Source organism: Gorilla gorilla, chromosome 1 (assembly GCF_029281585.2).
Source record: "Gorilla gorilla gorilla isolate KB3781 chromosome 1, NHGRI_mGorGor1-v2.1_pri, whole genome shotgun sequence".
NCBI classification, from domain to species: Eukaryota; Metazoa; Chordata; class Mammalia; order Primates; family Hominidae; genus Gorilla; species Gorilla gorilla.
The window spans coordinates 141,696,724-141,707,474 of record NC_073224.2 but is presented as its reverse complement, the minus strand read 5'-3'; positions in this window follow the sequence as shown (position 1 = coordinate 141,707,474).

Below are 10,751 nucleotides of genomic sequence, written 5' to 3'. Positions count from 1 at the left end.
CACAACAGTCCCCAGAGTGTGATGTTCCCCTTCGTGTGTCCATGTGTTCTCATTGTTCAATTCCCACCTATGAGTGAGAACATGCGGTGTTTGTTTTTTTGTCCTTGCGATAGTTTACTGAGAATGATGATTTCCAATTTCATCCATGTCCCTACAAAGGACATGAACTCATCATTTTTTATGGCTGCATAGTATTCCATGGTGTATATGTGCCACATTTTCTTAATCCAGTCTATCATTGTTGGACATTTGGATTGGTTCCAAGTCTTTGCTATTGTAAATAGTGCCGCAATAAACATATGTGTGCATGTGTCTTTATAGCAGCATGATTTATAGTCTTTTTGGTATATACCCAGTAATGGGATGGCTGGGTCAAATGGTATTTGTAGTTCTAGATCCCTGAGGAATCGCCACACTGACTTCCACAATGGTTGAACTAGTTTACAGTCCCACCAACAGTGTAAAAGTGTTCCTATTTCTCCACATCCTCTCCAGCACCTGTTGTTTCCTGACTTTTTAATGATTGCCATTCTGACTGGTGTGAGGTGGTATCTCATTGTGGTTTTGATTTGCATTTCTCTGATGGCCAGTGATGGTGAGCATTTTTTCATGTGTTTTTTGGCTACATAAATGTCTTCTTTTGAGAAGTGTCTGTTCATATCCTTTACCCACTTTCTGATGGGGTTGTTTGGTTTTTCTTGTAAATTTGTTTGAGTTCATTGTAGATTCTGGATATTAGCCCTTTGTCAGATGAGTAGGTTGCAAAAATTTTTTCCCATTTTGTAGGTTGCCTGTTCACTCTGATGGTAGTTTCTTTTGCTGTGCAGAAGCTCTTTAGTTTAATTAGATCCCATTTGTCAATTTTGGCTTTTGTTGCCATTGCTTTTGGTGTTTTATACATGAAGTCCTTGCCCATGCTTATGTCCTGAATGGTAATGCCTAGGTTTTCTTCTAGGGTTTTTATGGTTTTAGGTCTAACGTTTAAGTCTTTAATCCATCTTGAATGAATTTTTGTATAAGGTGTAAGGAAGGGATCCAGTTTCAGCTTTCTCCATATGGCTAGCCAGTTTTCCCAGCACCATGTATTAAATAGGGAATCCTTTCCCCATTGCTTGTTTTTCTCAGGTTTGTCAAAGATCAGATAGTTGTAGGTATGTGGCATTATTTCTCAGGGCTCTGTTCTGTTCCATTGATCTATATCTCTGTTTTGGTACCAGTACCATGCTGTTTTGGTTACTGTAGCCTTGTAGTATAGTTTGAAGTCAGGTAGTGTGATGCCTCCAGCTTTGTTCTTTTGGCTTAGGTTTGACTTGGTGATGCAGGCTCTTTTTTGGTTCCGTATGAACTTTAAAGTAGTTTTTTCCAATTCTGTGAAGAAAGTCATTGGTAGCTTGATGGGGATGGCATTGAATCTATAAATTACCTTGGGCAGTATGGCCATTTTCACGATATTGATTCTTCCTACCCATGAGCATGGAATGTTCTTCCATTTCTTTGTATCTTCTTTTATTTCCTTGAGCAGTGGTTTGTAGTTCTCCTTGAAGAGGTCCTTCACATCCCTTGTAAGTTGGATTCCTAGGTATTTTATTCTCTTTGGAGCAATTGTGAATGGGAGTTCACTCATGATTTGGCTCTCTGTTTGTCTGTTATTGGTGTATAAGAATGCTTGTGATTTTTGTACATTTATTTTGTATCCTGAGACTTTGCTGAAGTTGCTTATCAGCTTAAGGAGATTTTGGGCTGAGATAATGGGCTTTTCTAGATATACAATCACGTCGTCTGCAAACAGGGACAATTTGGCTTCCTCTTTTCCTAATTGAATACCCTTTATTTCCTTCTCCTGCCTAATTGCCCTGGCCAGGACTTCCAACAATATGTTGAATAGGAGTGGTGAGAGAGGGCATCCCTGTCTTGTGCCAGTTTTCAAAGGGAATGCTTCCAGTTTTTGCCCATTCAGTATGATATTGGCTGTGGGTTTGTCATAGATAGCTCTTATTATTTTGAGATATATCCCATCAATACCTAATTTATTGAGAGTTTTTAGCATGAAGGTAGTTGAATTTTGTCAAAGGCCTTTTCTGCATCTATTGAGATAATCATGTGATTTTTGTCTTTGGTTCTGTTTATATGCTGGATTACATTTATTGATTTGTGTATATTGAACCAGCCTCGCATCCCAGGCATGAAGCCCACTTGATCATGGTGGATAAACTTTTTGATGTGCTGCTGGATTCGGTTTGCCAGTATTTTATTGAGGATTTTTGCATCGGTGTTCATCAAGGATATTGGTCTAAAATTCTCTTTTTTGATTGTGTCTCTGCCCGGCTTTGGTATCAGGATGATACTGGCCTCATAAAATGAGTTAGTGAGGATTCCCTCTTTTTCTATTGATTGGAATAGTTTCAGAAGGAATGGTACCAGTTCCTCCTTGTACCTCTGGTAGAATTTTGCTGTAAATCCATCTGGTCCTGGACTCTTTTTGGTTGGTAAGCTATTGATTATTGCCACAATTTCAGCTCCTGTTATTGGTCTATTCAGAGATTCAACTTCTTCCTGGTTTAGTCTTGGGAGAGTGTATGTGTCGAGGAATTTGTCCATTTCTTCTAGATTTTCTAGTTTATTTGCATAGAGGTGTTTGTAGTATTCTCTGATGGTAGTTTGTATTTCTGTGGGATCGGTGGTGATATCCCCTTTATCATTTTTTGTTGCGTCTATTTGATTCTTGTCTCTTTTCTTCTTTATTAGTCTTGCTAGCAGTCTATCAGTTTTGTTGATTCTTTCAAAAAACCAGCTCCTGGATTCATTAATTTTTCAATGTTAATTATTTACTTAAGTTCAGCCTAATTTATCCAAGTATCTTTTTTTTTTTTTTTTTTTTTTGAGACAGGGTCTCGCTGTCACCCAGGCTGTAGTGCAGTAACGTGATGGCGGCTCACTGCAACCTGCCTCCCGGGTTCAAGCAATTCTGCTGCCTTGGCCTCCGAGTAGCTAGAACGACAGGCATGCACCACCACACCTGACTAATTCTTGTATTTTTAGTCGAGATGTGGTTTCATCATGTTGGCTAGACTTGGTCTCAAACTCCTGGCCTCATGTGACCCACCCACCTCAGCCTCCCAAAGTGCTGGGACTACAGGCTTGAGCCACCGCGCACGGCCTCAAATATCTTACTTAATAATGTAGATGAAGATGATCAACCCCAGCAAATAATCAAGCTGCCAAATTAATTAATAGCTCTCTGTAATCTGTATATGCTATATCGTATGCTCCTAGCATTCAGGGACACATCCTATGATGATGACATCATTAACATTATAGGATATGTCCCTGAATGCTAGGAGCATACAATATAGCATATTAGAGAGTAAAGAAACATTTTCTATGGATATATCTGAAGTATGAAGGAGAGATGGAGAATATGGGCGCTGGGATGCAATTTTAGACAGGGTGGTCAAAGAATGTTTCATCGAGAGGTTGACGTTGGAGAAAGAAGTGAGGGAAGTGAGGGAGTGCTGTAGAGATAACTTAGGAGAAGAATATTTGGAGAGAGAGAACAACAAGTGCAGATCCTGGAAATGGGAATGTGCCTGGCATGTTCAAGGAGCAACAGGGAAGCTGGAGTGGTGAAGCTGAGTGACAGAATAGTGGAATCACAATGCTTTACATAGTAGGTGCTCAATAAACATTAGTAGAATTGCAGTCAGCAGAGTTTTGAAATTGAGAAGCTCGTAGCTTATATGTTATGTTTCTTCATAGGTTTAAGTTTTAGTACAATGTCTGGCAGAGAGTAGATTTGTGGAATTAATAAATTTCTCTCATCTTTGTATTCTCCAAATTGTTAATTTATATTTTAGAACTATCTTACAATTTTACAGTCTCTTATTACTTGCTGTACTTTATTTGATTTCATTGACCAACAATAAGCTTGGAGAGGGCAAGGCTGTGTGTATCTTGTTCAATAGCGTAGTCCCAGCCTGGCAATACAACTTTTGAGAGAATAACTTGCCACCTTTCTAATGGGAATTGCAAGAACAAGTAAGTTCAAGGTATAAATCAGATAATAAGCAAGAAATTAAGTTCACTTTTTAAAAGTTGACCCCATCACTGGCCTTGTAAGCAGAAGTGTTCTTAAGTAAATTGGGGGTAGGAGGAGAAAACCATGTGAAGATTGTCTAGATGACAGCATGATGGAAGGAAGCATCCCCAAATAAGTTATGCAGATACGCTGAGCTGGCAACAGTGGCCAATTTGCAGGAAAGTAGATGATGCTCTTTCTTCACTTGGGTGTGTTTCACTCAAGTATGTAGAATAAAAATAAACACATTTTTAAAGGAACACGGCGTGGCAGCCTGATTTTCTTCCATATTCATACTCTGTGTCTCGAGGCTTTCGAATGAATTGTTCCTTTTAATCTGAATATTTTCCTCACTTTCTCTCCTTGTGCCAGCTAACCTACTCCGTTTTCAGGTTTCAGACAAATGCCATTTCCACTGAGAGGCCTTGCCTGTCTCCAAGGCTAGTTCAGGTCTGCCTTTTTATATGATCTCTTAGCACCCTGATTTCTCTAAGAGAACTTTTAATGATCTTGTAATTAAATACCAATTAGGAAATTACCTGTTCTGCTTCTGCCTTCCCTGTAGAAACCTAGTGTCTGCAGGACAGAGGCTACGTCTGTCTTGGTCATTTCCCTGTCTCCAGGGCTTCGGAGGTGTTTGAAATATATAATGCACTAAAGTTTATAGAGATTAAAATTTTTGTTAGATAAGCATAATTGTAGCAAAAGTAAGAGAAAAGATTCAGTACCAGCTACATTTCTATAGTCTTAATTGAAAGATATAAAGTGAACAGGTAATTCAGAAATAAAGTGTTCGTAAGTGGGAAGAAAACAAGTTAAATCTCTAGCCACTGGAAGTACTTTCAGTTACCCTAAAAATATCACCTAGTATCTTATTAATACTCTGTCATGCAGATATGATGGAGTTAACTTACCTTGCAAAAATAATGAAAATCTGCCATATATCAGCTTCTCTTTCAAGTTATGCTGTGATGCCAACCATGTGTCTCTTTTTAAAGATTGTAATTATTTATTTTTTATATTGGTTCAGCACAAAGTTATAACAAACTACAGAATCCTGCTACAATTACCACACATGGCACAATTTCTAATTATACAGAACTAATGTACAAACTCTCTGTATTAATAATAAAGCGATTAACCTAAAATACCAAATTGGTGTGAGTTTCTTATTTTCTCATTACCACAGCCTGTTCTCAGTTTGAGCTATTGTACATTGTACTTTATAAATGTTAGCTCCAGATGAAGTTTATTTTTACATCAATCACAATAGCCTTAACACTCATCACCTTCAGTTTTCTCACCTTTCCCCTTTGCCAGATGTGTATGTGCATGTATGTGAAAGGTGATATCTGTAATAGGAGTTCATTATAAATCAGATGAATTTATGGACAATTAGGAATGCTAGAGACATAATATTATACTATCATAGCCCTCTGAATTTACTTTGCTTCCTTTTTTAATATCAATAGATCTTGTAAGAGACACTTCCATTGTGTCTGACACTTCTGATGCTATGGTGTCAATGGAAGTATGTGTGAAAACCATTACCTTGTCAATTCCGTGATGTCAATGGCAACTTGATGTCAATGAAAATGTATAAGGTTCTTCCATTATCATTGTAACAGCTTCTCTAGTCTTTTCAATGTATCAAGAGACACTAGTCTGTAAGAAAGACTAACTACCGGAAATTGCTGCCTGCATTTCTTGAAATTAAAGCTATGATACTGTATTACTTTCTTCTTACAGTTTAGCATTAGCAAAAATATATAGGAGCACCAATAACACCAATAAATAAAATAATAAGCAGTTATTTTGTGGCTAAGAATGTAAATAGCTCACAGTTTTGAATTTTTAGAATTCAAATGACTGGTGCACATAACTGGGAAAATTTTTGTTTATAAATGGAAGTAATGAAGAGAACTTTAGTTGTAGACAATATATTATGTTGAACATGCACTATGAAACACAAAAGCAGGAAGGTCACTGGAAGTAATTACTTTACCTAGTATTATCCCCATCAAAAGCAGCAATGCTCCTGCTGTGACATTGAACTGTTTCATATAGTGATTTCCTAGGAAGAGAGTAATAATCATGATGTATCACTAATCTTAGGCAAATAACGCTTTGGTCCTTATGTAATAAAATAAGTATAGATTGCATTATGCAATTCACACAGTTCGTGTTTCCTTCCCATATGGAGAGTGTGGTTTAACAAGGCTCACTTGCTTTGTTTATGACTCTTTAAGCATAAATTTTGGCCCAATTTACTTGGCAAATATTGAGTATTTTAAAAAGTACTCAAATGTATGCTTTTGCCAGGCAAAATACTTTCTCCTCCCGTGTGTGTCTGTCTCTCTGTTTTTTTTTTTTTTCTCAAATATTGTGGCATCATTTGCTTTAGGTACTTATCATTGGAGATGATAGAATTGGTGCATATGCTTATAAAATATTAGGAAGTTGATTATTTTCAGCAGTTTACTTATTAGTTCTTTGACATATAGAATTTTTAGAATGAGAAGAAATTTGAAAAAATTTAGAAATACATATAATGTGTATGTGTGTGTATATGTGTGTGTGTGTGTGTGTGCATACTTTCAGCTTCAAAGACCTAACATTGTAAAGGTGTATAAAATATGTTCATAGGTAGATTACACATATTCCAATACATATGCTTTCATTTTTTAAAAAAAGTTATGCATCCTGAAATATTGAGAGACTACTGAAGAGAATTATGTTATTTGAGCTATCTTAAAGGAAACACTGAATTTTCTAGGTGGAGAATGTGCGGAATGCCATTCCTGAATTGCATGGATGAAATCAACTGATAAATAAAAAATGTTATGGATATACGTGTATATGTATTTGTGTGTATATGTATATAATCACATAACCATGATTTGACTTGGTTCATAGCCCATAAAACACACATCTCACTTTTAATTTGAGGCTTAAATATGTTATGTTAATATTATGTAAACCTAAACTTACCATTTTCCCCTAATCCTTTGATGATCATTATTTCTGGCATTTCAGTGTTTGCACAAAGGACAGAAAGTAATTAAAACTTTCAGACTTCAGACGAATTCGTGTGCTACTTGTGAGCAATTCTGATGAAAATTTGGAGACAGAAAGTTGAACTCATTGAATAAGAGAAGAGTTTTTAAAATTATCTGTGGATTTCAATTAATTATGCAGATATCCTGACTCCCTATGTGTGGAATAATCACATTTTAAAGCAGATTTTGTCTCTCTCTCTCTCTCTCTCTCTCTCTCTCTCGCTGTGTGTGTGTGTGTGTGTAAGCATATTGAAGATTATGAAAACTTTTAAAAGTGCTATTTTCTATTATATAATAAAAGAAGATACCATTAAAAACAAAATCATCAAGCTTAATAGTCCCTTTCCAAGGTGGAATCCCTGTCAGTTAATTCTGATGGATATGTAATGTACTTCTTTATTTTCACCCAAACACAAGGTTAGGAAGTAGGAAGAGAGGGGCTAAGGAACAGGGAGGATGAACATGTGTGTGCATCTGTCTCTCTCATCTCTCTCTATATATCTATCTGTCTATCTATTTATCTATCTATCTATCTATCTATCTATCTATCTATCTATCTATCATCTATCTACCTACCTATCTTTTACCTATCCATAATCAGATTCACCTGGGAGCTTGTTAGAAATGCAGAATCTTATGTATAGATGGCACACATACGAGAGAGTGCATGTGCTATAGATATCTCTACCTATCAAGAGAGGGAGGGAGAAACTTTTAAAACACAAGAGAGGAGAGAGGAGAAAAAGAAGCTGTTGTTACCCGGAGGAAATACAATTAAATATTAGGCTGGAAGCTCTGCTTTCAACCATGAGATCTGGTATCTCTCTGACTGGAAAACATGCTTTCTTCATCACGGTGCTCTATTTTCCCATTTGTGAAAGTGAAAATAAAAAACTCCACTAAGGAAGATGTTCTCTAAACTTATTTAACAATCTTCCAATTTGGAATCAGGTGCATCCTTACACAGCTGAATCTCATGTTGGCAGCATATCTTCACACCTCAAATCTAAGACCTTGTAGGAAATTCAGACAGTATTTTCGTTAGAAAGACAAAATAGTGACGTTGAAAAGAAACCAGACTTGCTCACCTCAAAATGTGAATCAAATTGTGCAGGGGTGGGGGTCAAAAATATCCCCAAAGCCTGGCTTGATTTTCCTCAGGAGGGGAGGCTGTCATCTGTTCCCTAGCATGGATAGTTTGGGGAAGGCTGGGAAACTTTTCTTGCTTTAACTCATTGTCTGCTTTCTTAATCTTTCTGTTTTGTTGTTGTCAAAAGGCAGAGATGCTGAAAGACAACACATTCTAAACTAAATGTTGGCTTCCTCAGCTAAGTCAAGTCCCATCCCCCAGGTCAAGGACTGTCTAAATCAATAGCACACCATTCTATATAGTCAAATTTAAATGGTGAGTCAGTTCACATAATCCAAATTCATGTCAGCTGCACAGGAACTATTTAAAAGTACCTTGCTGTCATCTATTTCTTAAAACTGATTAGCAGTAAATTACTGGAGACCATTCTATCAATGCATCAATATATCTTGATGCACTAGTGATTTTGGAGGGAGTTGTTTTTCTTCATATTTAGCTGCTTATCAGGTACTTTTTTGATCCATACATATTTATTTTCAAGCACCATTTAGAAAATATTAGCTAGAGTTGCTGCAGCCACAGAAATTTTAAGCCACTTATTTTGTTTCCTATTAACAAATGTATTTCAAAGGCGGTGAAAGCTGATTAAAAAAACCTGCCAGCCACTTTATAATACAAAATAATTTATCTCAAATGAAATTCAAAATTTAAAAATAGACTGTTTGCCAAGCATGTAATAGTTAATACAGCCTTGGTTTTCTTTTTAAAAAGCATTAGTTTAATCTTTGATGGATTTTGCACATTGAATTCCAACTTAAAAATAATTTATATAATGTTGAGTAATTCCATTGAGCTGAGTGTATCAAATTACTATTTCCCAACATTCATCAGGAACTTATGTATCACAGGGACTATTTTATGTAATTTTATGTAGGCTTCATAAACACTCTATGATGTAGATATCATTGTATTATTATATCCATTTCATGGATGAGAAGACTGACATGAAATTAAATAAATTGTCCTAAAATTGCCTGGCTAGTAAGAGCTGTGATTAGAATGCACACCCAGTTCAGTGTAATTACACAGCCAGTGTATGTTCAACAATTCCATTCTAAGAATTAGAAAACTGTGGAATCAAAGAAATACTCCTTGGATAGTATTTCTGTATTCTATATAAGTCTGGTTCTTTCTGAGTTGAAGTTAAAAAAATAAACTATTAATATAAGCAGGAGAATAAAAATGTGGAAATCCAGGAGAAGTGGGAAAGAAAGGTAGAGAAGAAGGTCAGATAGTGTCTTAGTGGGGTTATGTTTAGGGGTATAGATGATAGTCTGAGTCCTTGTTTGAATAGCAAGTGTGGTCCAGGAGTCAGTAGCATCAGATTCAACTGGGAGCATGTTAGAAATGCAGAATCTCATCCCCGCTCCAGACCTACCCAATTAGAATTTGCATTTTCACCAGATCACCAGGTGATTAATGGGCACATAAAATTTTGAGAAGCACTAGTCTAGGTGACTGATTTACTGAATCGAAGCTGAGTTGGTATTTTTACTTACTTTGGAGAGCTTGAATTGACCTGCAGTGCTGTCTATAAACCTGGGGCTCAGTGCTCTAATGAAGAAGGAGACTGCTAGGAGGGGTTGCCATGGGATTTAGAGTGGCTAAGGCACCAGCAATCTTTCTAGCCAGACTCAGGGGAAATCACATCAAAATAGTAGAGACTTGGCAAGCTGCCAACATTATCACAATAGCTTCTTTATCTTTCTTTTTCTTTTTCTGTCTAGACCTTTGTCTCATGCCCATATATGCTTTCCCTTCAGCTCCAGTCTGGGCATGAAGGGAACACAGTTGGATGATGTCAAAAGAGCGAATGCACAAAGATAGAATAACTGGCGAGAGAAATTTTAAAAATAAGCAACCTTGGTGAAGCAGTGAACAAGTGTTTCAGAAAGGAAGAGAGAGAGAGGTGGAAGGATAGACTGAGAGACAGAGAGAGAGAGAATATGCATGGGTCAAAATTTAAGAGAATTACCAAGACCCCTGAGAATTGATATCTGTTTAGAATCTAAATTTAATACCTAGTTTTGTCGCTCAAGCCATGAGGTTACTTTTTATCTGAGCAGATAATTTTTATACCATCAAGAGAAAGAAAAGATTTGGCTCGAGTAAATCTTTACTAGTAAAATATTGCTAATATATTAATAACTTTAATGAATTAAAAGGGTGTGACATTAAATTATAACCTTAACTGTCATAATAATATGGCATAATAGCATAATTATGATTAAATTATTATCACTATTACATCTGTCACGGATGAATCTCCTAGATAGATGAAAAAAATGTAGCATGTTCATTATTTTACCTTCCCAGCAAGTGTCCTACAGTGGTGTCACAAATTCACATAATGTCATTGAGAGCTGGATTTTCTGTTAGAAATTCAGTTACACTGAAGTATGTGAAAACCCACAGATGGCAGAGTAGAATTCCTACTGAATATACATTTGATGAGATTACGTGTCTC